The sequence below is a fragment of the Amblyomma americanum genome, chromosome 2, assembly GCF_052857255.1.
Source record: "Amblyomma americanum isolate KBUSLIRL-KWMA chromosome 2, ASM5285725v1, whole genome shotgun sequence".
NCBI lineage: Eukaryota > Metazoa > Arthropoda > Arachnida > Ixodida > Ixodidae > Amblyomma > Amblyomma americanum.
Window position 1 is genome coordinate 148,634,508 of NC_135498.1, and position 25,721 is coordinate 148,660,228.

The 25,721-nt window shown below is 45.5% G+C and overlaps 1 protein-coding gene across 10 annotated transcripts in view; it reads right to left on the reverse strand.

Moving 5' to 3' along the window:
* The window catches only part of LOC144121892 (monocarboxylate transporter 13-like), a 206,454-nt gene that overhangs the window by 106,294 nt on the left and 74,439 nt on the right, over positions 1-25,721 (reverse strand). For 2 of the 10 annotated variants that reach the window (XM_077655323.1, XM_077655322.1), the window contains exon 1: positions 11,038-11,255. The exons of 7 other annotated variants lie outside the window; for them this stretch is intronic. The gene's annotated coding sequence lies outside the window, so the exon portion shown is untranslated. Of the gene's footprint in view, positions 1-11,037; positions 11,256-25,721 lie in introns of those variants that run through there. One more of the 10 variants, XM_077655330.1, reaches the window with a different exon arrangement.

Here is a 25,721-nt window from a genome sequence, read left to right on the forward strand (position 1 = left end):
GCCTCCATTTTAGGCCTAGAAACTTGGTTGACACTTCAGTTCACCTTGAGAGTACGACGCCATAGAGTTAAAGGGTCCCTACAGTCGCTTCAGAGTTCCCTCTTGTTGCCATCGGACACTGATTAATCGCACATCTTCACACTGATCACAGCTTAATCAAACATCTTTACCATGTTAATTGGTGACAATAATCAGTGAGTGACCGTGTTAACTAAGTGTCTCTGTAGTGTAATTAGAGTACTCTGTGGTGTGATGTGCTTGTACAAGGCCTCCATTTGTCGGATTGAAGGAACGTTGCTCTGGTGTAGAGGTATACAGCGTGCCGGGCTCCCGGCCCAAAGGATAGACGCCCACGCAGATTTTTCCGCTGAAAGGTGTTTGTAAAGCTTTCGCCGCGTTGAGATAAATAAATGAAGAGTCAGAAGGCTTGCATTTGGCGCACTTGACAGCACACGATATTGGGTGGAGAACATCTCAAATAGGAAAGAAAAGAAGTAAGATTAAGTCTTAAAAAAAAAGTTGAGACAAACCGAGGATAAACTATGGGCGGCGACAGTTCCCATGTGCTTTGTACACTGCAGAACCAATGCTACCTGGAGGAAAACATCACGGTAGCTCACGAGCAAACAAAAATAAATGGAAACTGGAGCATGAAATGTTAGGCACAAATAAAAGACAACTGACAAAAAATGCTCATTTCAACGTTGCAAAAATCCTGTAGGACTACTAAAACTGAACTAAAGAAATTAATTAGATCGAAGCATACCGGCTTAGCGCATTCATTATCGAAAGCTGACTGTCATTAATGGCCGAGAGGTCTGCAGTGGCAGGCCCTTTTTGATGTTTACTAGGTGACTGCCTGGTTAGACGCGTCATAGGGCCGTTGTGACCTCCATACGCTCACGTACAATCTCGGCCTTCTATGGCTTGTGGTCTTCGGTTCGATCGCGTTCCCGGAACACTTCACAGACACAAGGGCTCGCTTGCACAAAACAAATAGTAAAGTTCCCAGTGTTGTCTCATTCGCAGTCTAAACCCTCCGTTGATTTTGAGGAAAGGAAATGGCTGACTGATTGATTGAACACCTCAATCGCACTGTGATGCTGCAGTGGTGTCCACCTACAAATTGAACAGTTATATGCGTTTCCTTTTCTCAAAACTAACAGAGGATATAGACTCCGTTGGTTCTGAGGAAACGAAATGCCCATAATTGGCTCCCTGTGTGAGTGGACACCTCAATCGCGTTTGGGGATACGTGGCGGTACGGCTGCCGTTGCAACCTTTAAATATCCTTTTACTAAATATCTTGTAAAAAGCTAATACAGCGTTCGCTCTAAAAGGAACGTTGGTATGAAAATCAAATATAAGCGCTCTTTTGTTTTTTAATGCTCGAACTACGTACTTGAGCACAATTTGGTGCTAAAACATTTATGCCAAAGCGATGTCTACTAGTACTCTAACGAACATAAAACTTTGTACGAAGATGACACCATATTCTTGCAGAGCGCAAGTTCTTTCAGGCACTAGTCGTGAAAGTGACAACGAGAGTATACCACAGGAATCCAATACGCTCTGGGATTGAGAAAAAACTAAGGTGCAATAATTTCTGAAATATTGCAGTATTAATAAAAGCAGCCGGGGTGGTTGCTGCAGGAATGCGAGTGAATTAATGTACCATGATGTGTGACAACTGCTGTCACAATAGTTGCGAAAGAGCAATTTTAGTGGTTTTACTTATTGGCCAGGTAACAACTCTCGTAGCCTTGATTTAAAGAAATGCTGCCATGTATTGTTGCACTTCATGGTGTCTAATTAGGAGAAGGAGTGCAGTGCATGCTTTGGCGCGGTGTGGACCACAGCTGTTGTTCACATGTGGGGTGAAGCGAATTTTTAGGACCAGCGAGCTTTACGCGCACGACGGGACTGTTCCGTACGCCTACATTCTATGTAGCTCTCAGCTCCAGAGAAGGAAAAAGTAAACAAACAAAACATTTAGGTATTTACTATTGTGCCTATCCAGTGATAAAACCGCGCGTGGGACGTACTTCCTGCATATGATAAGGTAGCGCGCGCTTACATCCCCTCGTATGATGTCACCGGCAGGATGCCAGGGCTCTTCGTTCTTTTTGTCGTTCGACTCCTCGAACCTTTGCGGACACGTTGGCAAATATCGATAGTCCAGCGGCGGAAAGGAGCCCCCGTCGTCAACCGCTTAACTGCTGGCCACTGTCAGCGGATGTGTTTGCGAAACTCGAGTCGCGATAGACGCTACTTCAGTAGACAGTGCGCCCCCATGCACTTGCTTGTTGTGCAATGACGAGCGCCATTGCTCCCCTTGTCACAGTGTTAGTGCTGCACTGTTTCAATAGAGTTCCGTGCATTGCACCCATTGTGGAAGGGCAACAGCGTTACAACGCTGACAGCGAAACTGAATGAAGTTCATGTCACAAGGCTCTTCAGCGCTAATCTGCCCCGTACTCTCTCTCTTGGAGCCCCTAACGATTCCGAGGCGTCTCTGAAGAGATTTTTTTTTTTTCAGTAAGCGATAGTTAGCAGGCCATATACTAAACTGCATGCTATACCTTCACCCATGATCTGGCGAACTGCCAAAAAAGAGAAAATAATGGATCACTTGCACTCTAGCATAAAGTTTGCAGCAACGGAAATCTTGGTATCACCGCACATGTGCAGTGGAGATGGTCACCGCCTTTATGAAGGGTTGGAACGCGCACCAGCAGCTCCAACTAGCACTTTTTTTTTCATTGAGCAGAGGCACAGTCAGTTTGATTGAAAAGCTTGAGAAAATGTTGAAAAGCTTGAGAAAACAATTGAAAAGCTTCAGAAAATGTTTGAAGTTGCAATGTTTAAAGTGCCCAAAGACCGGTTCCTCGGAAGATAATTACCTTAATAATTGGTTTTGGGGGTAACGAAATGGCGCAGTATCTGTCTCATATATCGTTGGACACCTGAACCGCGCCGTAAGGGAAGGGGATAAAGGAGGGAGTGAAAGAAGTAAGGAAGAAAGAGGTGCCGTAGTGGAGGGCTCCGGAATAATGTCGACCACCTGGGGATCTTTAACGTGCACTGACATCGTATAGCACACGGGCGCCTTAGTGTTTTGCCTCCATAAAAACGCAGCCGCCGCGGTCGGGTTCGAACCCGGGAACTCCGGATCAGTACCTGAGCGCCCTAACCACTGAGCCACCGCGGCGGGTGAAGATGATTACCTTAAAACAAAGGTTTCGCTAGGCTGTAAGTGTAAGTGAGCGTTTAAACGTAATCATGGCTTCAGTCCAATGCACAGATTCTAAAAAATCAGCAACACTGACCGTAGATTTTAAATAAATTAGAGCTTAAAGAAATCCATGTGGTCCGATTCGTCTAATCACTTTAGAAAGAGTGCGATATATCGAATAAACCAAAGCTCCAGAAATTCTGGACAAATTACCTAGCTTAGCTAATTATATAACAATATTTATTAATATTGAATTTCTGTGTGGTATCGTTATTAAGTTTTTGTTGTGTATGTTGTATCGGCATGAGTAAGACAATTTTTGATGACATCGGGTATAGGTATCGAAGACGTCTTTTTTAAATACCGTGCCAAAACCTGGCTTTCACGTACGCATGAATTTGTCATAATTAGAATGCCACTGCAATGTAAGAAGTAAGTCCGCTAGCATGCTGCACATCACTGATAATCTCCATGTCTCGTCTACGGAAAATTACATAAAAGAAAGGTGTTATAGTTCTCAGTGAAGAGTTTTCATTGTACAGGTAACTGCAATATCAAAGGGAATAGTAGGTGTGCACTGCGTAGCTAATTTGGTTGTGATTTCTGCAATGAAGGTGAAAATGACTCGCGGAAAATATCGGTCGAACTGACAATTATTTCGGCCCAGAGAAAATGCATCCTTATCATATTTAACTAGGCAGTACTGACTGTATGGATGTGCATGCACAGTGTGTCCTCTTCCACATTGAAGCTGCCTGCACGAATAAGTGCAGAAAAATGGCAATGTCCGAAAAACCGTCGCGATGTCACGAGTTCACTTTACGCTCCCGGGGCGAAGCGACAGCCATTGTGCGTATTCAATAAAGCGCTGTCGAGCGGCCGTCTTACGCACCGGTGGCATGCTGTGAGTGCTGGGGATGAGTGTCGGGCGCTCTGGGGCCTCGCTTGCAACGTGAGCGCTCGGGCGCGGCTCCGGTGGTGCGCAGCATGGCGCTACCATAGTGGTGCAACCAACTACTTAGAAGCTACTGGCGTTCAGATGTCCTTGACGCGCCAGATATCTTGCTGTTGTTTGGCTCACAGATATCAAAACAATACAAGAATGGAGTTCGTTCAAACAAAACCTACATACTCGATCGGCAACGCACGTTTCAAGAACGCCTGGTAGAACTCGAACCGATTGGCGGAAACAATCGTGTATGTGTCACGTAATCAACAGAAGTATTAGAAAAATTGGACAATGTTGATGTTTCACCTTCCTTGAAAACAATCGAAGATGCCAAGGAAATGCTGAAAGAAAACATTCCCTTTATTAAATAACAATCTGAAGCTAGCTTTCTTTTTCTAAAGAAAGCCTGATAACAAGATCCTTATCATATTTAACATCCTTATTATATACCTATCTTGTTTCTCGTATTGCCTACGTCTTTAGATTTAGAAGTGGAAGGTGCGCAGAAATTTATTTTCTTCCCGCGCACTAACACTTTACCCTGGAAAACATTTCTTTCCGTACGAATGTTGACTAAACAGTATTTAACCACGCTGACAACACCGCCTCTCTCTTTCCATAGGTTTACATCGCAAGAAAACCAGACCTGATGGCTTCAGTTAAGCACTGAACCATCTAGCCGCCATCTTGCCCCGATACTCTCCAGGTTTAGGAGTGAGAATTATTTGCTTATAAGTGACTGCTGTTCATTTCATGCAACGAAGAAGGTACATAAATGTGCGTTCGTCAACACGTACAAGAGGGAAAATTATGTTTAATTTTTTTTGCGATCTCGAACAAGAAAATATCGAAGAAAAACTGATGCACCTAACGGAAGGATTTGAACATTCGTTATGTTAACTATTTCGTTATATCAACCCAAATGAACTTTCTTGCAGAACCTTTCTTGCGGCCAGCCGCTGTGCTCAGTGGTTATGGCGTTCGACTGCTGACCCGAAAGACGTGGGTACGATCCCGGCCGCGGCGGTCGAATTTCGATGGAGGCGAAGTTTTATTGAGCCGTGTACTGTGCAATATCAGTGCACGTTCAAGAACCCCAAGTGGTCGAAATTTCCGCACCTCTTCACTACGGCGTCCCTCATAGCCTGCGTCGCTTTGGGACGTTAAACGCCCATAAACCAAAGCAAACCTTTCTTGCAGAAAGCGCGAATTTTCTCTTAAACACATAAGTGGGAGAAATACTTGACCGTTACCTGTTCGGATGCTGCAGGATTCCGCTAAATTTGGGGACCACAGTGCCCAAGACCATTAATTAACGACAGCAAACAGTGACAGAAGGGAAGTCCAGAATATTACTTCATTCGGGTTTTGCAGCTTAGAAAGCAGTTTTTCTACACAATCGTAACCGCCAAAAGCTGGGTTTTGCGCCTGGTCTTCATAACACAGACATGCAGAAATTTAGCTTTTGGTAGCAAGTAATACGACCCCCTCTGTTTCAAACAAATATGTCTTAGGTGGGTTCAACCATTGCAGCATACTGCTCAAACAGTGACGTCAAGGGATCGAAGCGGGCCGCGTCGGCCGCATCTGACTGGAAGCTGTATTGGAAAAATAGTTCTTTACAGCGATATTGTTACCTGCTCAACAGCCGCATTCGTCAAAATTAATTTCAAACCATGAAATACCAAACGACTCATAGCTGTTACATCGGCTTCTCCACTTAAATTGTATTAATTAATGCCTTGAACGTACCAACTCCTCACCAGAAGAAAGACTAGCTTCTCTCAACGCTGAGCTGCCCGTACCCGAAGGCATAGATCTGATCCGAACCTGGCGCAGTTTAAGCACGCATTTGACCCCACGAGAGCTGAAATTCTGGTTAAAGCGCCATATCCTTCCTGGATAAAGCATAACGCCGCCCGGCGGCGATTCGCAGCCAAGAGATACCGGCCGGGGAGTTTTCCTTTGATATTTACTTGGAGAGTAAACACACTGACAGCAAGTCCAGGATGTGGGGAAAGTACAGCGTGGCAGTTGCCAGCTGGAAGAGCACAGCGCCTGCGCGTTGCGGGAGGGAGAGAGGACAAAAAATAAAAGCGAAAATGCGCGCCGAATCTAAACGGAGCGTGTATTTCTTCTGTAAAAGTGCATATGAACGGCTTACCGAAGGCACTTATTAAAAGTTTTGATGGCACTTATTAAATGCTTTGATGGCAGCAAGCAATGGGCTGTTCCCAACATATCCGGAAGTATCACAGAAATATAACGCGCATTCTTCTTTCGGTAAACACAATTGTCATTGAGAGTTTATGCACATATAACAGGCTCGGTCGCAATTTTTGTTTTAAATACAAGTGCACAGCAAGTTTCACGCATCGAGCAAGGGTGTCGTCCTCGCTGCAGCCCTTTCAACCGGTCTGGGTAGCCACCAAAAACAGGTACCAAGAAGAGCTTTGATTGGAAACCAACGTGTTTCTGTATGATTAGTTTATTTGTGACATGTTAGACGCGCGTATTTCGTAATATATACGTCGACGATGCAACAAATAAAAAGGCACTTCTTGCGCATGAACAGGGTCCTACAAAAAGCTCTGCTTTTCTCACTCTCACCATCCACTGGTTTATTTGTACGACAAATCAGCTGTCAAACTTCCGGTCATACGTCCATATCATACTTCCGGTCAAAAAGGCTAAGTAAATTTGTGTCGCAGAAAGCTTCATATCACAAGGAGAGCTTGGTCACGTTTCAAGCGAGGAAATATTTTTAAAAGCAGTAATTTTATATTCGCGGTATACGCTGGCGCCAATAATGTAAATTTAGTATTCTATCATTTCATTTCAGAAAAGCTAAAAACAGAAAATAAATAAATTGCGGAAGCTGTCCCAGGGTTCTACCACTGATGGACAGCTGCAACGTAATCAGTTCCATTGTTTGCTCGAGGTTTTATTTGTAAATTATAAATTGTGGGGTTTAACGTCCTGAAGCCACACATGGGCTATGACAGACACCGTAGTGGCGAAATAATTTAGACCCGCTGGGGTTCTCTGACTTGTACTGACATCGCACAGCCCACATCGAAATAAGGCCGTCGCTGCTGTGGTTGAACCCGAAACCTTGGTATCAGCAGATGAATGCGAAAGCCGCTGAGCCGCCACGGTGGGTCAAGCTTGTATTATTTCATACGATGGACATTATGGCTTAGGTCTTAGCCTTATTTTTCTTTTTCCATATGTAAATTGTAAAACACAACTGTAACATGTGGAAAATTCTTTTTTTTTCGGAGATAACTCTACCGCAGTTTGTGCATTTGAGGAATTTGAGTTATTTTACGATATATTTAAGCAAAGTGATGCATGAAGAATAGTCTTGAATGCGTCAGAATAAAAATAAATGTCAAGAATAAGCGAAAAAATTATTGTTTTCGAAAGGAAGATAAAATATCTATTGGCGACAATCAATTGGCCTTCAAAGGCCATTGAGTACGTCGCACGCCTCTACGTTATGCTCGCGGCGTTTTGCTTTGGAGCAGCATGCTTGCCCAGGTGTCACCTGCTTAGGAACGACGCGTCGAAGCCAATGGGCATGCTAAACAGGTGGCGACATGAACTACGACCTCGGTTCGAAGATTAATGTGAATTTCTGGGAAATAATTGTGCACGCCTAAGACAGGACACGAAAAGTAACACACTATGTGCGCCTGTGTGTGTCCCTTATTACGTGCTGTCTTGTGCGTGCGCAGTTATTTCCAAGATAGAATGCAGTACCAACTCGCCCAAAATGCAGCCCTTCTGATCGGTATGACATAGGTGATATTACTGTAATTTCGTTAAAGGTACAGCAGAAAAGTGTAGTTAAGATATTACCCGCACGTTTCAGAAGAAAATGATGTATGCATGCATATTGCTACGATTATGAAACGCATTTTTTTTATATATGCCACACTATCTTAACAGCCGGATATATAGCGCAGTCCGACCTGAGTAAAATTTTATGCGTAACATAAATCATTACTGCAACATCTGTTTACCTCACATAACATGCACAGTACGGTATTAGAGACCTCACATAACTCCTCCCTCCTCCCCCTCCCCCCCCAAAAAAAAAAATGTAGAACGGAAAGCCACTTTTTGGCTACAAAATACCTAAATTTGTGTTCTTATCCAGCAGCACTTTATTTTACTAAAGAGTTACAATCTATCTTTCCATTTCCGAAGGGTCCTAACATTAACTTCTTTGTATCCCAGCTGAATTCAACTACTGTACGCACTTACTAATGGTGTATTGCTCTGCTAGGGCTGCTCTTTTGCCCAAAATACTACGAGCACACGACAACCTCCAGTTTCCACCTTCCCTCCCCCCCTCACCAGTCTCCCCACTTCCCAATACTGTCGCGAAGTTTGGCGTCTAGATGCATGTAATGCAATCTCTCGTGGCCCTTCCAACATTCTGCAAGCAATCACAGCCAAACTCAGCGCACCTCTACACAATTCGGTGTGGCAACGATGCTCTGCTGTGCTGCACCGCCATCAGAAGTGCATTTTTCTTTTACTCTGTTAGCCTTACCCGTGGCGGCTTAGAGTTTCGGTACTGTGTGTTGGAAGTGATAAACTTGGTTTGGGCACCCATAAAGTTGGCGCCTTTAGCTCCACTTACTCTAATAGTAAACAGCTTCTGCCATTAATTTGCTGCCGATGCGATATATTGGTTTGCCATTTCGCAGCTCCGGCTGCCATGCCAAAACGCAATTATTTAGTCTCTCAACTGAACGACGCATTTAGTTCGGTCACTAGGCCGCAATGCGACAGAGGGAATATTCTATTAGCCCGCGAGCTGAGGGCATGCAGCACCTCATAGGATCACACACTACCCCACAGAAAAAAAGGTAACAATAAAAGTGACGACGTTATCACTGAGCACAACATGAATTCATCGGCTGTCAGGAAATACACAAATAAATAAGCAGTAAGCGACCTGCCGTGGGCCTGGGAATTAAGGGCACAAGATAACTATGTAATAGTTTGTGCCACATTTCAAAAACCCTATCCGCTTAGTAAACTTTATTCTAAAGCCTATTCGCTAACTGCCAATAGTTTCGTCAGTACCCAAATTGACATTATTTCATTATTGCAAATAGGAGTACAGATTTGTCCGGCCATCAGTGACCTGGCCATAGATGCTTCTAATAAAGAGCAATCAGCACTGAATGGTTTCGTGAAAGCTAAGACTTCGTGTGTCGCAAGCTGGAGTGGAGATAACGCGTCGTTTTGTCCGCACCGGGAGTGAGTGTTCTGTAGCTCAGTGTGCCTTTAACGGGACGCATGCTTTTGGACGGAAGCACGGCCGGGAGAACCGTAATCTGAAGTAAAATGCTATCGACGCCACAACTCGTTCTGAATGTCTGGCTCCCTCTGTAAAATGCCAAACTTTTTTAAATCGTTCAGTTCATGGTAACTATAATTCTAATGTTAGCGGTAAACCGCTCCTGCATATCAACATTTAAATCAATTTAGAATGAGTCTTTAGGGGCGCAAGATGATAATTACATGCGTTGTTGTATAAAACACCGCTCCAAAATATATTGAACGCACAGTGACGAACAAAGTGTAACGACAAGCTAACTGCACATATGTACCGTAATGAATTGAAGAAATGGAGCCTAATATTACATAACGTTAGAGAAACAGCTGCAGATAATCGCTAGCTCATGGTTTGGTTTATGGGGGCTTAATGACCCAAAGCGACTCAGGCTATGAGGGACGCCGTAGTGAAGGGCTCCGGAAATTTCTACTACCTGTTGTTCTTTAACGTGCACTGGCATCGCAAAGTACACGGGCCTCTGGAATTTCGCTTCCATCGAAAATCGACCGGCACGGCCAGGATCAAACCCGCATCTTTCGAGTCAGCAGCCAAGCGCCGTAACCACCGAGCCGCCGCGGCGGCTCGCTAGCTAATGGGAGGCACAACAAAATCGTCCGACTTGAAATTTTTAAACGAAATCTCGTAAAAACTTTTTTTTCATCCAGCAACGAAATTATGACGCCAAGGATGCTGATTTCTGAGAGAACTGTAAGCATTTCAAACGAGAAATAGCTGAAAAAGGCAGCTCAAATTTATCAGAATTATTTCGAACAATTTTTACCAGCTGCCAACTTAGCGTACTGGTTGTTGATTAAAGAACTATGGTCGATGAACTGATGACGAACGGTATTTCAGAGCAACATGAAAAGAATTGATTCCTGTGGACGTTGGAAAACAGAAGCACAGATTATGTAGTTGTGAACAATAAATGGGCCTGTATTCGCAGCGTGAATAGTGCAACGGGGTAGTTCTGGTTTTGAATATAAAGCGCAGATTGAGTGTGAATTGGGTATGTAATACGACACGTGGAATGACTGAGTATTGAAGACTGACTGATGCACTTATCACGTTTTACTCTCACGCGCCTTGCGAGGCGCCACATGAAAACACCATGAACGCTCGACTCGACCGAGGTGCTTGGATCTAGAGCGTGAAGGGTGTTTCTCACTGGCTTACCGCATTCACTATTTTCCAACTGTGCCACTGATTGACATGATCTAAATGGTACCACCTTTTTATCCCAAAATTGTAAGGGAAAAAGGGAGCGGCGAGCTGGAGTTAATTACGAATATATTTCGTTGTGCACCGGAACACCTATTTATTACTATTCAGCTTACAAGAAGTCGGCGCCGATGCCTGTATTTTTGCAGGGTACGGAAGCCCTTAGCAGTTCTGCTAACGCGTGGGTTGATAAAGCAATTGACACTCCTGCGAGGTCCAATGCTAGGACATATCCCACTAAGAATGAGAACTAAATGAGCGAAGAGCACTCACATGCCGAACGCAGCGCGCAGAGCGCGTTTCCCTTGGTCCCTTCAGCGTGGACTCCTAAGGCGGCGAAGGAACAGCGGAATTGCGGGCACCCGCATGCGCAGCGACCAGTGCGAGTTGTGAACGAGGCTCCCGCCGCTGAACGGGCGACCATTCATACCCTGAAAACCCCATGAGCAATCAGCTTTGAGCGGACCAGCGAAAAGTCGCGCTCCCGCCACAGCCTCGCGAGTGCATGCTATGGAAAGAGAGTTCGAAGGAAGGGAAAAAGGTTTTGCCCCTGCTCTGCGGTACGCATGCCGCCCCATTCTTTGGTGCCACTTTGTTTTTGTTGTCTCCTCCGCGTCTACCCTCCTCCCCTGTTTAGCATATCGGAAACGTGAAGGAAAGCAGCTTTGTGATACAAGACGCGCCTCTACGCTCAACGTCTCCCGCTCACCTGTTGCCCATCACCGGCGCGTGCCACCGGTCGGAACCGGTTTCTCTCCTCCCCGCTGTCTCTTCCACGCGGCCGCTTCTCGCCGGTGGTCGGATCTGCTTCTTTCTGCGGCGCGCTTTTCGCCCACGCTTGTCAATAGGTAGCAATTTGTGTGTGCATTGCGGCGATTCAATAAGGTTCCTGTGACGCAAGCCGTAGGCCTGTCACGACACGTAGCGCTTCGCAGCTAACGCGCACCTGACGGGCTGGGCAATACACGCAATGCGTTGAATGTATAAGCGTAATCTTCGGCGCGACAACATCGCAGACTTAGCGCAATAGTTGATTAGAGCCCCGGAAGAAAATTAGGTTAAGTCTGTTTTTTGAAATCGTGCATGGCGGATTAATACTGAGGCAGACTTTACTCGCATTGATTAAAATTTCAAAACAACCACCTCACGTCGTTGCATCCATTTTGTGCGTGATTTTACGCAACGTTTTCGGCATTATTTCGTCACCTACTTAAGTGGTACATAACCGGATGGTGTTCCAGGGAACTCTGTTCTGACCCAATCTCATATTCGTAACACGTCCCCAAAGCGAAGACTTGGGAAATTTGGTTCAGCGCAGCCAGGACGCGAACACGCGCAGAGACTGGAATGAAAAGAAAGCAATGAAAGAGGAACTTTCACTTTCCCTTCTTCAGATTAGCGTCTATTTTATAATTTATTGTATTTTGTAGGCGTTGATATACGGTATTCACTTACATATTGAAGACATTTAAAAAATATATCCTTAAATTTAGGGGGTGCATTCACAACGCGGGGGAAAATGTTCAGAAAAGCGGCGAATGCTTCATCTTGCACGGGCCACATTCAAAGTAAAAGAAAATGCACTCTTCATCAAAGTTCCTGCGCTTGAAGTCACGGAAACAGCAATATTCAACCTTTTATTTTAAATCTGCACGTACTACTCGCGTAGCGGCCCGCAATACTTTCTTTAAAAGGGACAGTCAAAGTCACTACAAAAAATTATTACGACATACTGAACAGAGATAGCCTTTGAAACCAAGAGCGGTTTCAGATGGTTCTCAGAGTGATCGCAGAACCTTCTTGTTTTCCTTTCGTCTCGTAGGGTGAGGTATAGCAGTCTTGGCATTAAAGACTGCAGTTATGTCCAGCTTTCTGAGAGAAAGATTTTGAATATCAGAATATTGTAAGGTGCTGTTATAGAAATATTGCCTTCTTCCGATGCGTAGCAAAATCTTGTTTTTAAAGTATTTCCATCGCCCGCATCGAGTGCCATATAAAACCAATGGGGACACTTTTAGCGATAGCAAAAAAAAAAAAAAATGAAGGGCTGCCTACGGGAGAGATGCGGATATATGAGTACTATAATTATATCTTACAATGCCAAAAAAAGCTGCGTTCATAAACTTTTTCCCGTTGATAAATGCTCTCGTCCAGAATTGATGGGTATGTAGTGCTGCGTAGTTCTTTCCGCGTAAAAAAATTAATAGGCCTGTATATGCGCACTGCGCTCAAGTGGAACGGTGTGCGTTTGTTACGTGAGGGAAAAAATAGCACTTTTCACCGTCAAAGAAGGACATGTGTTCGTTATGCAAGCTCCTTCTTTACGCAAGTAAGTAAGCTATACGTACAAGCATACAGTTACTGCGAGCTATCAGATACGAGCATGTGCTTTCAGGTTCACTGTTCCTGCGGGCTGGTTGCTGTCTGAAGGGCTTGTTATGAAAGTGTGAAATCGTTGCAAGAAAAGGAAATGGCACGGTACCCGCTATTCATTCCGCATAATGGTGACGTGCGGCTTAGTTCGTAAACGCCTTCTTTCGCAGTCGCATCTTGGTTTCATTTGAGGAGAAAACAGCTGACGCTGAGGAAATAACCGAAACGCGTGGTGGCTTTCTAAGGTTGACTACGAAGTCTTTCTTAAAGACGGCCTGGAATTTATATATGTATTCGAAGATATGCGAGTGCTCACGTCTGTATGTTTGAGAACGCTTGCGGCAATACAGGGGATGTGTCGCGCTCTGAAACGGCGCTTCCTCCTATCATGTTCTGGAGTAGCATGCGAGGCCGACAACCAGGCAGACCTCTCCTGTTCCATTAAAGTTCTCCTCTCTCTCTCTCTCTCTCTCTCTCTCTCTCTCTCTCTCTCTCTCTCTCTCTCTCTCTCTCTCTCTCTCGGAATGCGTTCTAGTGCCACGAGCATGAGAGCCTTTTCAAGTTTGCCATGGATGACTCCTGCAGTAGGGAAAAATTTTTGTTAGCTGTAAAACGAAGGCAACAAAGTGTGCGGCGTCCCAAAATGCACCATTCTTCCAAATATTTCGGTCGCACGGCAGTTCACATCGAAGTCTGGCGCTCTGCTCTACCCGCGGTTGCTTCGTTACATCGCTGGCGCAGCTGACGCCATTTATCAAGGTTCTTGCAACTAGACGTGCTTGTAGCAAATTTCTTGTAATCAATAATGCTTGCAGCAAATTTCTTGTAATCAATAAGACTCTTTTCAATACGATAGCATCTGTGCTGTCGTCTCACAAGAAATTTCAGTTTACTTGGTCACGGAGTTTTCTCATTGATTGAGAGAGGTCATCTGATCTCGTGACGAAATCACAACCTGCCCGCTATGGCCACTGACTTCTGAGCAACCTACCTTAAGGTAATCGAATGTTCTAGAAGTCGACGACTCATAAGTGCGATGGAACGGGTTCCAAGAGGAGATTTGGCGGGAAAATCGCAAGAACAGCATTAGGCACTCATTGTAGGCACCACAGCAGCCAGTCGAAGTGCTATCGCAATTTCTTTAAGAATAAAGTAAAGAAGGCCCCACGTTTTTCTTTCAGTTTCAATCTTGAAATTTGGCAGCTGTGTTAGAAATGCGCCTTAAATAACAGATATTGACAACATACTATGCATTCAGAGAAAACTATTAACTTCGAGTGGGGCCTAAATTACGCTGCGTAGAAAGTCGGGGCTTGTTTAAGCTTCATAACTTCCACTCCATGGCCACAGGAAGTTGTCGCGGAGTACAGTGAAGTTCAACGGGCGCGCTAAATACTACTGGCTGAGCCTTAGCCCCAAAAGTAATAAGAAACTTTGTTTGCGTTTTCTTCCGATGGTCGAGCAGACGCAAGCGACTGCCGATAGCAGATGTTTTTGCAGGACGTGATGGCTTTCTATCCGCCATGCGTGTACCCCTCTTGTGCCATTCAAAGTTTCAAAATATGCGCTGAAGTATGCGGATTCACAACGGCTGCCGCTACATGGACGTAGCTATCGGGCCTCAAGAAGATGTCGTCCACACCCTTTCCCATTACGGCTCAGCAATTGCTGGCACTGTGGCCGACACTAGCGTTCGAAACTTTATCTCAACATTCTCATGGAGACTACAGAAACAGCGACAGGGATGTACAAAACATTTCCGGCCGACTTGAAACACCTGCACCTGATTTCGCCACTGTAATAAACGTGAACCGGCTGCGAAGCGTGTTTGTCATAGTCCTGCCATTTAGACCCCAGTGTGGGTTCCAAAGTTTTATCTGGCTACTTGCGTGCGGATATGGTTCCTGTCCGAAAGTTTCTCTTTCTGCTTGTGTGCAGTTCTTGCGCAACATTCCGTTCATGTTTGACCTGGTCCCAAGCAGACATACGGGCTCATAGTGGTCGCAAATAGAAAAAAAAATATGCAGTCATGCCGACTTCAGGCCCCTTTCTAAAGGTTCTTGTTTTTAACAAACGGTGAAAAAAAAAATATTTTTTTACTCATTTCGAATAGAGGGGTGCAGAAGTTGGATTAGGCGCATACCCACTTGTTATGTCGCGGCCATCGTTCGGCTACAGAAACCGAAAGTGAGAACTACAAAGAAAGGAAGCAACACTGTAGTGTTTTTTTTCTACCCCTGGAGAATTTCATGTGGTGATTCATGTTTACTAATGTTAAACGCATCCAGTCGAAAAAGACAGCCGAACTGTCCCAACAATACGACAAAATGTTTTGTCGTTTTGTAATAAAGACAGATTTTGTTGTTTCTGTGTAGGATTGTTGTCTAGTACGGTAGTACAAAAGATTTAGTGGTAAGCTATTCAAATTGTGGCTGCTTAATTAAAGTGCGTAAGCAGTTAAACCAATTCACTGCGACGTCGTGAGGAAAATGGAGTGTATACCACAGATCCGGCATAGGAGAAAAGGAGAAAAATCTTTTTCATATCGGACAAATATTAAACGAGCTGCCTTTTCAAACCTATTCTTATTTGATTGCATACGCATGGTTATGAAGATTGCGAAGGGCGCAAGGCGTATTATAGCGAAGGGAAGGTCAGAATTTTGTATTGAAGTCACTTGGTATCTAGTGGAGCAATGCGGAAAGTGCGGCGCAAGTATGGGATTGCAAGTATCACAAGTGTGGAATCGCTTGGAATTGATCAGTCGAGAAGCAATGCGTGTTTTAGGGGCCTCCCACAAATTACCCCAATTCGCGCCCTCCAGGCCGATGCGTCAATAAACCCGCTTTGACGAACTGAGTCACAAGCGTCGCCAAGCCCGGTGCACAAAATGCCGCAATATCCCTGAAGCCGCAGCTCTCGCAAAATATATGAGAGATGGCGCTGTGATGCCCATCGTTTCCTGCCCGTCACGGCCATCGTGACTTTACCAGCAAGTTAGAGAAAATCAGCCTACGACTCGCATACACTCACGATCCGTTGGCTACCTCAGTGAGTCTAGTGTGGGGACGAATGGCACCTCGTCTTTACAACTGAAACCTCACTATGGAGACACGTTGCGTATGTCGACGCTATTGTGAGTGAAGATCACGTGACCATGGTTATGGCTTCACCTGCATTATTACCACAAATTGCAACGTGCTCACACGCTTAATCTCCTGCCTGGCCATCGACACAGGCAGCGCTGTTGGCCACTCGGAACGCATTAAGCATCCTCTGTTCACTGTTGCCATCTAGAAGCCACCTTCACATCCTCACAGTCTCCTCAGGCACCGTTCGTAGTTTGTGGCGAGTTCTGAACACCGATTTATTGGGACAGCTAGTTCAGGACATATTGTAAAAGTAAAATCGGTTGTGAGGAAAGCCAATGACTCAGTAACTGCCTCACATATCTCTGTCGACACCGTAGCCACGCCGTAAGGGATAAAAAAAAAGAGTGAAAGAAAAAAGGAAGAGATGCCGTAGTGGAGGCCTCCGGTATAATTTCGACCACCTGGGAATCTTTATTGTGCACTGACATCGCACAGCACACGGGCGCCTATTGCGTTTCGCCTCCATCAGGACATAAGTGAAAAATTTCCCCTCGCGGTATGTCTAGGATAGATTCGTCGAGATACCCACCCCACACAAGCTTTGGTGGATGCAGCAAGTCACGAACCAGCTCCTCCACGCACACTTCAAGCGGCTCCAACCTCTCCGGAGACAGTAATCCGTCGAGAGAAAAAAAAAAAACTTCCGGCGCGCCACGCAGCGCTTCTCCCAACGTGTGGTATGGACCTCCCTAGCGGTCTTGCACGATGGGAAAAGGTCTTGCTTCGAAGGCTACGCCTGCCCTCACCCCAGCGGTAACCTGGTGGTGGCCGCCACAGTACCATGCCCTTTTCAGTGACTCCTGCCCCTTCTGTCCCTCTCCTGTCTGCGAGGCGGACACAGAACACTTGCTTTGGACCTGCCCCTCTTTGCGTGCTATCCGGTAGAAACACCTGCTCCGGTACGGACCGACCCCAGGCCGTCCACCAGATGTCGAATAGAATTTTTTGTCGCACCACCGGACGTTACTGGACTTTCTACCTGAGAGTCCAGTATGTACCTATATTTGTAAATAATACTTTATGCCAGCAGGCACAATGTCGCACTAACAAAAAGTATTGGAACCTTTGCTGAGGTCTGCATAATTCATATCAACGTGTTTAGACCATGACAGATGTTGCGTGAATGTAAGACCGCGGTATCTCTATTCCAGAACTGCTTTTAATTAATTTTCTAAGAAGGAATCTGTGAATGAAGCATTAGAATGCGCCTGGAGCATTACATGAAGAAGGTTTCTGAGAAATTAATGCTGTTTTGCAATGTAGCGCACCGCTTATAGAAGCTTCCCAAATACTTTCTTAAAGTTCCTTACCCAGGGCTGATGTAATTGTATCATAAAGCTCACAATCAACGGCGTAGAGACGTATGTTTTTTTAATACATGAAGCGGTAGATCATTAATATATAACGAGAAAAGAAATAAACCGACAACCAAGCCCTGTGGGATGCCTGATGAAATGTCTGACCGATGATCCAGTGGACTGAAATACTATACGCATTTTAAGCGCTTGCAAAGAAAACTAGCTATGAAAATGTTGGAGTTAATACAGAAAAAAATTTGATATTGTGTTTAGAGACTGATATTGCGAAACATATTTGATAAGTCTTATGAATATGCAGCATCTACCAGCATATTGAACTAGAAATGAGTTGCGTACCTTATAAGGCCAACAGATTTTGTTAGTCCCGAAACCTACATCAAATTAAGAGCATTAGCGTAGGAACATGAAAGAATATGAAGATCATCAATTGAAGATTGAATTTTAAGTGAAGCAAGGTGTTTCGAGCCCGTCTGTAGTAAACACTGATCAGAAATAGTGGATGAAGATGCAAGACAGGTAATGAAGTTTCTGAAATGGAGCTCAAAAACATATTAAAATATGCGCACAGTTCAAAGATTCAATGTGCTATACATAGGGTATGAAAGTTCATAAATGTGTTCAACGCGATAGGTTCACCAGCCACATCTGAGCCCATAACGAATGACTTGTCTAGGCTCGTCAACACTTCCTAATTATGCGCGCGTTTCGGGACCACCGGTTGCTTGTTTGCCAGCGCCGGAGTATTAATTACGCGGCTGGCTACAAGCCAGCTGCACTTTGTTTTCGGCTTCTGCCCTCAGGGCGACCTCATTCCGTCTTGCGTCATGCGCTCTGGAAAGAGGTCTAGCAAGCACTCTGCTGTTCTCACTGGCTTTCGTTAGGGCAGAGATAATTTGTGTGTTTTCGTTAATGGCCGGTAAGTGTCTTCCGTGAGCTTTGTTTGCTCTTGCATTCGTGACACAAGAAATGCCATAAGAAGTTGATCATTTCAGCACTCACGCACGACGTTGATAGCCTTGGCTTTTGCTGCGGCTTTTTAATGCACCTCTACATACAATAATTAACAGCGCCGAATTCATGCTGAGGACATAAATGCACGACGTATGTTGAGTTTCTGGCATCAACGAACCAATCTCAACAGCGTCAATTGCTGTTTCTCGCAATTCGATGTAGCAAGCAACGGTCGGATTATTGAAATCAAATCCAATCATAATTTATTTCCAAAATTGGTAGAATGTTGATGGCTTCCCCCCAAAAAATGTGTGAAAGCTTGACAAGGTCAGAGAGCCATTTTCGCAGCTGCGACTTCACATAAACGCTACAATGGTTCAAATGCAATGAAAGAATATATACAATAAACTTACACAGTGCAATAGAATACACGCGCTCCATTTATCAACATAATTTAGCTAACAAACGAGAAAACAATCTGCGCAACAATGAAGCCTGCGCTAGAAACAAATGAAATTAGTACTGTGAAGCATTTTACATGTGAGATCCTGATGAGAAGACAAAGAACACACTCCTACGCCCAATCACACAATTTCCGCGGCAGAACTGAGTACTAAGAAAATTGGCCAGAAACAAATATGTCACGCAATGCTGTACGACTTAAATCAACAGAACCAGAAAAATGTGTTTTCAGCTTGTTTAGTAGAAATCGTACACTGTACGTTAATGCTTGCAGAAGATAATTTGTGAGCGGCCGCTGCACAAACCAAACCATTTCTCGGATAATCTTGTTTGATATGTGTGAGTTTTCAATGTAAGAGTACACAATTCCTTCAGGAACTGCTCGTAAGATTTTCTTCAAAAGTGCAGCATGTATAGTAGATGGTAAATGGAAATTTGTTCTATGCTAACTAACTTGAACTGAGCAAACAGGTCATGAGTGTGGTGACAGTATGAAACATTTGCAATGCAGCGGACAGATTTCTTTTCGTGCCTATGCAGAATAGTTATATTTTTTTAGGAGTCACGGCCCAAATTAACGTGCAATAGTTCATTTGAAACCGAAGGACACAGTGGAGAAGTTGAAGTTTGATATTAGTTGAAAAAATGTCTCGAGATCGGTCTATTAAGCCAACAGTGGAAGAGAGTTTTTTCGCCTGTGGCTGTCGCCAGTGGCTATGTCATAGGGTGCAACGGTACCACTCCTAAAACTTTGTGCTCTTCTATTATATCGACTGTAGAGCTGCCCAAGTGCAGCCTGCCAATCAAACTTACGGGTTTGTTTTTTGAAGCAAACAGTGTAGCTTTTGATTTTTTATGGTTTATTCTTAAATGGTTTTTGCTCGACCAATCGAGCAATTATCAAAGGGGTTATTGGAACAGGTGTGAACTATTATCTGATGTGAAAAACAAGCTGGTATCATCAGCGTACAAAACGAATTTGGCACACCTATTAGTACGAGCCACATTGTTCACATAGACATTAAATAAAAACGGTCCCAAAACACTGCCTAGAGGAACGCCGCATGGTATTTCTTTAAGGATGACAAACTGCCATCGATCGCTACAGATTGCATGCGCTTTGAAAAATCTGATTTTAAGAGTGAATGGGGTCATAATGCCATAATGATACAACTTATTAAGGAGAACAGCATGGTTGAGCCAGGCAGTCAATGCTTTACTATAGTCTACAAATACCGTTAGCGTCAGTTTGTTCGCTTCCATGTTTTTGAGTATTAATTCCTTTTCAACCAAAAGGAGTCGATATCGACTCGCCCAACTTTCCACCCTTGTCAAAAGGGCAGACTGGGTAGAGCACCCCTTTTTAAACCCATGCTGGCATTCAGAAAGTAGTTTATTCTTGGTAAAAAAGGGGTCGAGCCGGGACCAAATACCGTTCTCAAGACACTTCCAAAAAACTGGGAGAACTGACACTGGTCGGTAGTTGGCAACACCATTTTTGTCGCCACCTTTAAATAAAACTGAAACTTTTTGCGCGTTTCATGTGGAGCGGAAAAAAACCTGTCGGCAAAGCAAGGTTATAAATGTCTACGAGGGCCGGGCAGAGGACGTCGAGGACGTATTTAACGGGTCGAATCTGGATATCATCCATGCCAAGGCTTTTACTGTTTTTGAGTGAAGTAAATATGTTGTAAACTTCAGCTGTATTCGTTGGCACCATAAAAAGAGTGTCCAAGATGTTGTTGTCAAGGGAGGATGACATTTCACAAGGAGTAGCATTGTTAATCATAGCAGTAATGTAGTGGGTGTTGACATGCTCTGCTAGAGCACCACCGGTAAGCAGTTTACCGTGGACAGTAATTTGAAACTGATTAGGCACCGCTGTGCGCATGCCGAGTACGTCGTTTACAATCTTCCAGACCCGATCAGGACGAGATATCGAGGCATATTGAAACAGCTGCTGAAAGTACTAAACTTTGGCTTTGCTGAGTTCCAATGTGATTCGATTGCGTAGTTTCTGGACACTTCCCCTCAATCGCAAGAGACATTTTGCCATGAAACCGCCGCCTTGGTCCCAATTTACTAAATCATGCACTGCCACTTAGGCACCTAATTAGGCGTCGAACTGTGCAATAGAAATAATAACAGTGAAACTTGCGGTATCACTATGAATTGTATGAATAATATTAGGTGGTGTGATCACATCGTGTACTTTTGTTTTTGTAAATTTCTCTGCTTGCATCCCTCACTCAAAAAAGTTTCTTTGCTGCTGGGACGGAGTAACAAAAACCGCACCAACATATTTGCAGCATTGCCTGTGGCAGCATTAGCGGACACTGTCAAATTTAGCCACTGATTGGTGGGTATCACGCAGCTTCCCGTAATATTTGAAATGCCCCAATATGTCATGCTTTTACCAGAGACATCATGTAGTGCAGCGCTAGTATGCTCTGCTGTAGGTGGAGATGACTGAAAACGAACGGGCAAAACAACCACCCAGTAAATTACAGAGACCTAGGGAGTATAATTATTTAAACTGGCTTCCCGGCAGTTTTCTGCACTCATCCGAGTTTGGCCCCGGCATAAGTCATAAAGAGAACTGCGGAATAATTTCTATGCATCGAGAATCTCGAGAAGCAAACGGTTGTTAGCGAAGAAAAGAGTGTATAAAAAGGTAGTCTGGTCAATCAAATCTTAATTTAACAAAGGTAAACATCTTGCAGACGAATGAATCAAATTTATGTAGTTTATTGCTCATGCTACTTGAGAGATGCCGCACTTTAAATGCACACGTTAAGGCGATTAACATAACAACAGGACGTGACAAGCGCTGGTCCCGTCCTGTACTGTTGTCCTTCGTCTTTACTTGGGCTTTCAAAATACGGCGTTCTATACCAACGAGCCCAGCAGATAACGCTGCTAATCAATTTTATTTTTTAAGGCCCGATTAAAAATGAAGCGCTGTAAAATAATCCATGTCAAGTGCTTCATTTTCTTGTCTGAAGTATCTAAAAAAAAATTAATATCGAATGCCTTTCGCACTGAAACGCGACTATTGAGTCGTGCCTACTTTCCTGCCATCTCTCTGTGGGCTGCGTGTCATTGTTTAATACGAACAAACCAGCAGATAAAACGTATCATTCAATTTAGCCTTCAAATTACAATCGCGTAGAATAATGTATTAGCAAAAAGGTTGAATAACTTGCTACAATATTGTGGTATTAATTAATTTCAACTTGCCGATAAATCATCCACCTCAGTGACACTATGCTACCGGTGAAGTTGATAAACAGTAAAGAGCGCTGTCCAGACGAAAAATATAATTACGTTTAGGCTTGCAAAAGTAAACCGTGTTTACAGTCCATCCTGACCAGAAAGGAGTGTGTCAAACTCTTGTCCTGAAACACATTCACCACTCATATGGCCAACCCATGACCATCAAAAAGATTGTCAACAAGCATTACGTGTGGGGGCGGAAATTTTCATCTGTCTTTTTGTGGTGCCGATTACTTATGTGTCGACATGCACCATGCCGACAAGATGGGCTCGTCTGGAAGGATTGTGGACACGGTTCCCATTTGGAAACCCAAACGTAATTTTATTCGTCTATTGGACAGAGCTGTTTGTTGTTTACTCAGCTTCACCGGTGGCACTTCAAATACCGGAAAAGCTATATTACGAGACTCGTTTCAGTTTTCTTCAAGCAAGGTAGACGTGAGGGGGAATTTGAGCTATATAAGCTCTAGCGCGCAAATATGAGGTAATATTCTTTGTTGTTCATGCAAACGCATATTTACATGGAACATAGGGAAGCTATCAGGCTCATTAGGATGGAAGTGGGTACAGTTGGTGATTAGACGATTAGGGGCAGTAGGGATGGTTCATGGTCTATAACAGCACAAATGAGGAAGCAAGGGGACGAACAGGCGCTCCGCATACGCACACTATGTGTATTCGCTGCCTGTCCGAATCAACGCCATAATCATCAGCTGTACTACTCCCCCCTGCAGGGCAACACCCCCCCCCCCCCCCATTATCTATCCAATTAGCCGTTCCTGCTCCAGCTGAGGCCACTTTCACTCCAATCTTTGTAATCTCCTCCGCCCACCTAACTTTCTACAGCCCCTGCAACGGGTGCCTTTTCTTGGAATCCATGCAGTTGGCTATCCTTGACGACCATCGATAATCCAGCCATCGTATAACCTGCCAAGCCTATGCCCATTTCTTCTTCAATGCGGCTAGAATATCATTAACTCGCGTTTCTTCCCTCACCCACTTTGCCCGATTACGGCCTCTTAAATTACACCTATATTTTGTCTGTACATTGCTCGTTGCGTTGTCCTCAATCTAAGTTGTACCCTTTTCGTTAGCCTACAAGTTTCTACCCCGTAGGTGAATAGCGGTGAAATAAAATTGTTATGTACTTTTCGCTTGAGAAATATTGGTTAACTACTATTTTTGATCAGAGAGTATCGTCTGAAGGCACTCTACCATAATCTTATTCTTCTGTTTATTTCACGTTTGTGGTCCGGATCGGCGGCCAATGCCTGGCCTAAGTAGATATTGCCGCGAATATTTGCAGTGTGTTCGTTTTTCAAATCTGCCGCCACATCAGTTTATCGCTTTGTTTGCTACGCAAGTCGCGACAAGATTTATCTCGATTGATCGCAGCCAGGCAGAGCTGATTCTACGTTGTTCCGGAATGTTCTAGTAACTTCACGCTCTTTATCTCGAAAGTTCGCTATCAGCTTTAAATTGAGCACAGCCGACAGCGGCCGGCATATTCTGTTCGACGACCGCCGAGCACGCTTGTCTCTTCGCCGCCGCCGAGTGATTCAGTCCATTTTGGGTGCAAGTCAGCCCAATAAACAGTTCTTTAGAAGACCCTTTCGTCCGTCTTCATCGCTGCTTCGACTGCCGTCACCACTACGTGACATCTGGTGGAAGTGCGGGGTAGCCTTCCATGTTCCGTACGCCCCCTTCAAGTCGTGAAGCCAGCCCTGAGCGCTTCGCACCCGAGTACGAGCCAGCAGCTCAGCGAGCCAGCCGACGTCTCCAGGGAGAGGAGCCTGAGTTCGGGAAACTGCCTGACCGCACAAGACAGCGAAAAGGCGCGGCTACGAGCACCGCAACCTCGCCGAAGATGTCGACACCGATCATACTGCAGCAGCCGCGGGTGCCGCCTACTTTCAATGGATCCCTAGGCGAAGACCCTGAAGAATGGTTGGCTCAATTTGAGCGCGTGGCGTCATTCAACAAGTGGGATGATGCGGCAAAAATTGGACACGTGTTCATCTCATTGGATGGCTCCGCACGCACGTGGTACGAAAACTACGAGTCGTCCCTTACGACATGGGAGCTATTCAAGAAAGAACTATTGAAGGTATTCACCAGTGTCGTGAGGAAAGAAAGAGGCGAACGACTCCTCGAGTCCAGGGTCCAGCTTCCGAATGAGCCCGTCCGCGGTTACGTCGAGGAGATGAAGCGCCTATTTCGCCGCGCCGACCCCGGGATGACCGAGGAAAAGAAAGTTCAGTTTTTAATGCATGGTCGAAAGGAACAACTCTTTGCAAGCCTCGTCCGCCAGCCGCCAAAAACAGTCGAGGAATTCATGCGAGAAGCCTGCACGATTGTGAAGACCCTCGACGTCCGAGCTCGGCAGTACAATCGTCCTTCCTCTGCCTGTGCAATCCGTTCGGACACGCCGGTCACCACCAGCGACAGCTTGCGGGAAGTTATCCGCGAAATCGTCCGAGAGGAGCTACGCCGAATACTGCCATCCTCCCCACAGCCACAAGCAGCGACTCTGATGGACGTGGTACGGGAAGAAGTGCAACAGGCACTTGGCACCCCGACGGCCACAGAGCCCCAGGCCTGGCCTACGCCGCTGCAGTAAGGACTGCCCAGCCCCAACGACAACCCCCACGTCCTCCCCGAGATGAGCCACTTGTTCCACAACGCCGCCTCCCAGCCCCCGCCCGCCCAGCCTATGACCGACGCTCAAGCCCCAGGAAATGCGGCGCCTGGAGGACTTCCGACAACCGGCCGTTGTGCTTCCATTGCGGTGAGGCCGGCCATATTCTTCGTCACTGCCCGTACCGACGTATCGGTCTTCGAGGATTTGCCATTAACGCCCCACGACCACGCTTCGGGCAACGTCCGCAGGAAATCGACGAGTACCTGCATCGAGAAAAGTACACGCCGAACCGATTTTCGCGCTCACCATCGCCGTCAACCTCGCGCTTTGCGTCGCCACGCCGCAGCTACGCAGCCGCGGTACGAGGAAGGTCTCCCAGCCCCCGTAGGGGAAACTGAAGGCAGCAACCTCTGGAGGTGAGGTTGCTCAAGAGCGAAGCGCCGAAGATCCTCCACCGACCACGCCCCATGAAGACGCTGCACCCACGACGCCGCATGAAGAACCGGCACTCGCTGCACCGACACCGCACACAATGAGAACCCCGACCACGACGCAGGCTGCCTTGAAAACGACGCCGCCACCCAGAAGAGCTTCGACCACACGCCCCACCCGCGACTCGCATACGCGACGAAGCCGTGACCCGACGCCAAGAGCGACGTGCAATGCAAGAGCCAGGACCTCTGACTTAGAAGTGACTATCGACGGCCGGAAAGTTACCGCTCTAGTCGACACAGGAGCCGATTACTCGGTGATGAACGGAACATTCGCTGCGCACTGAGAAAA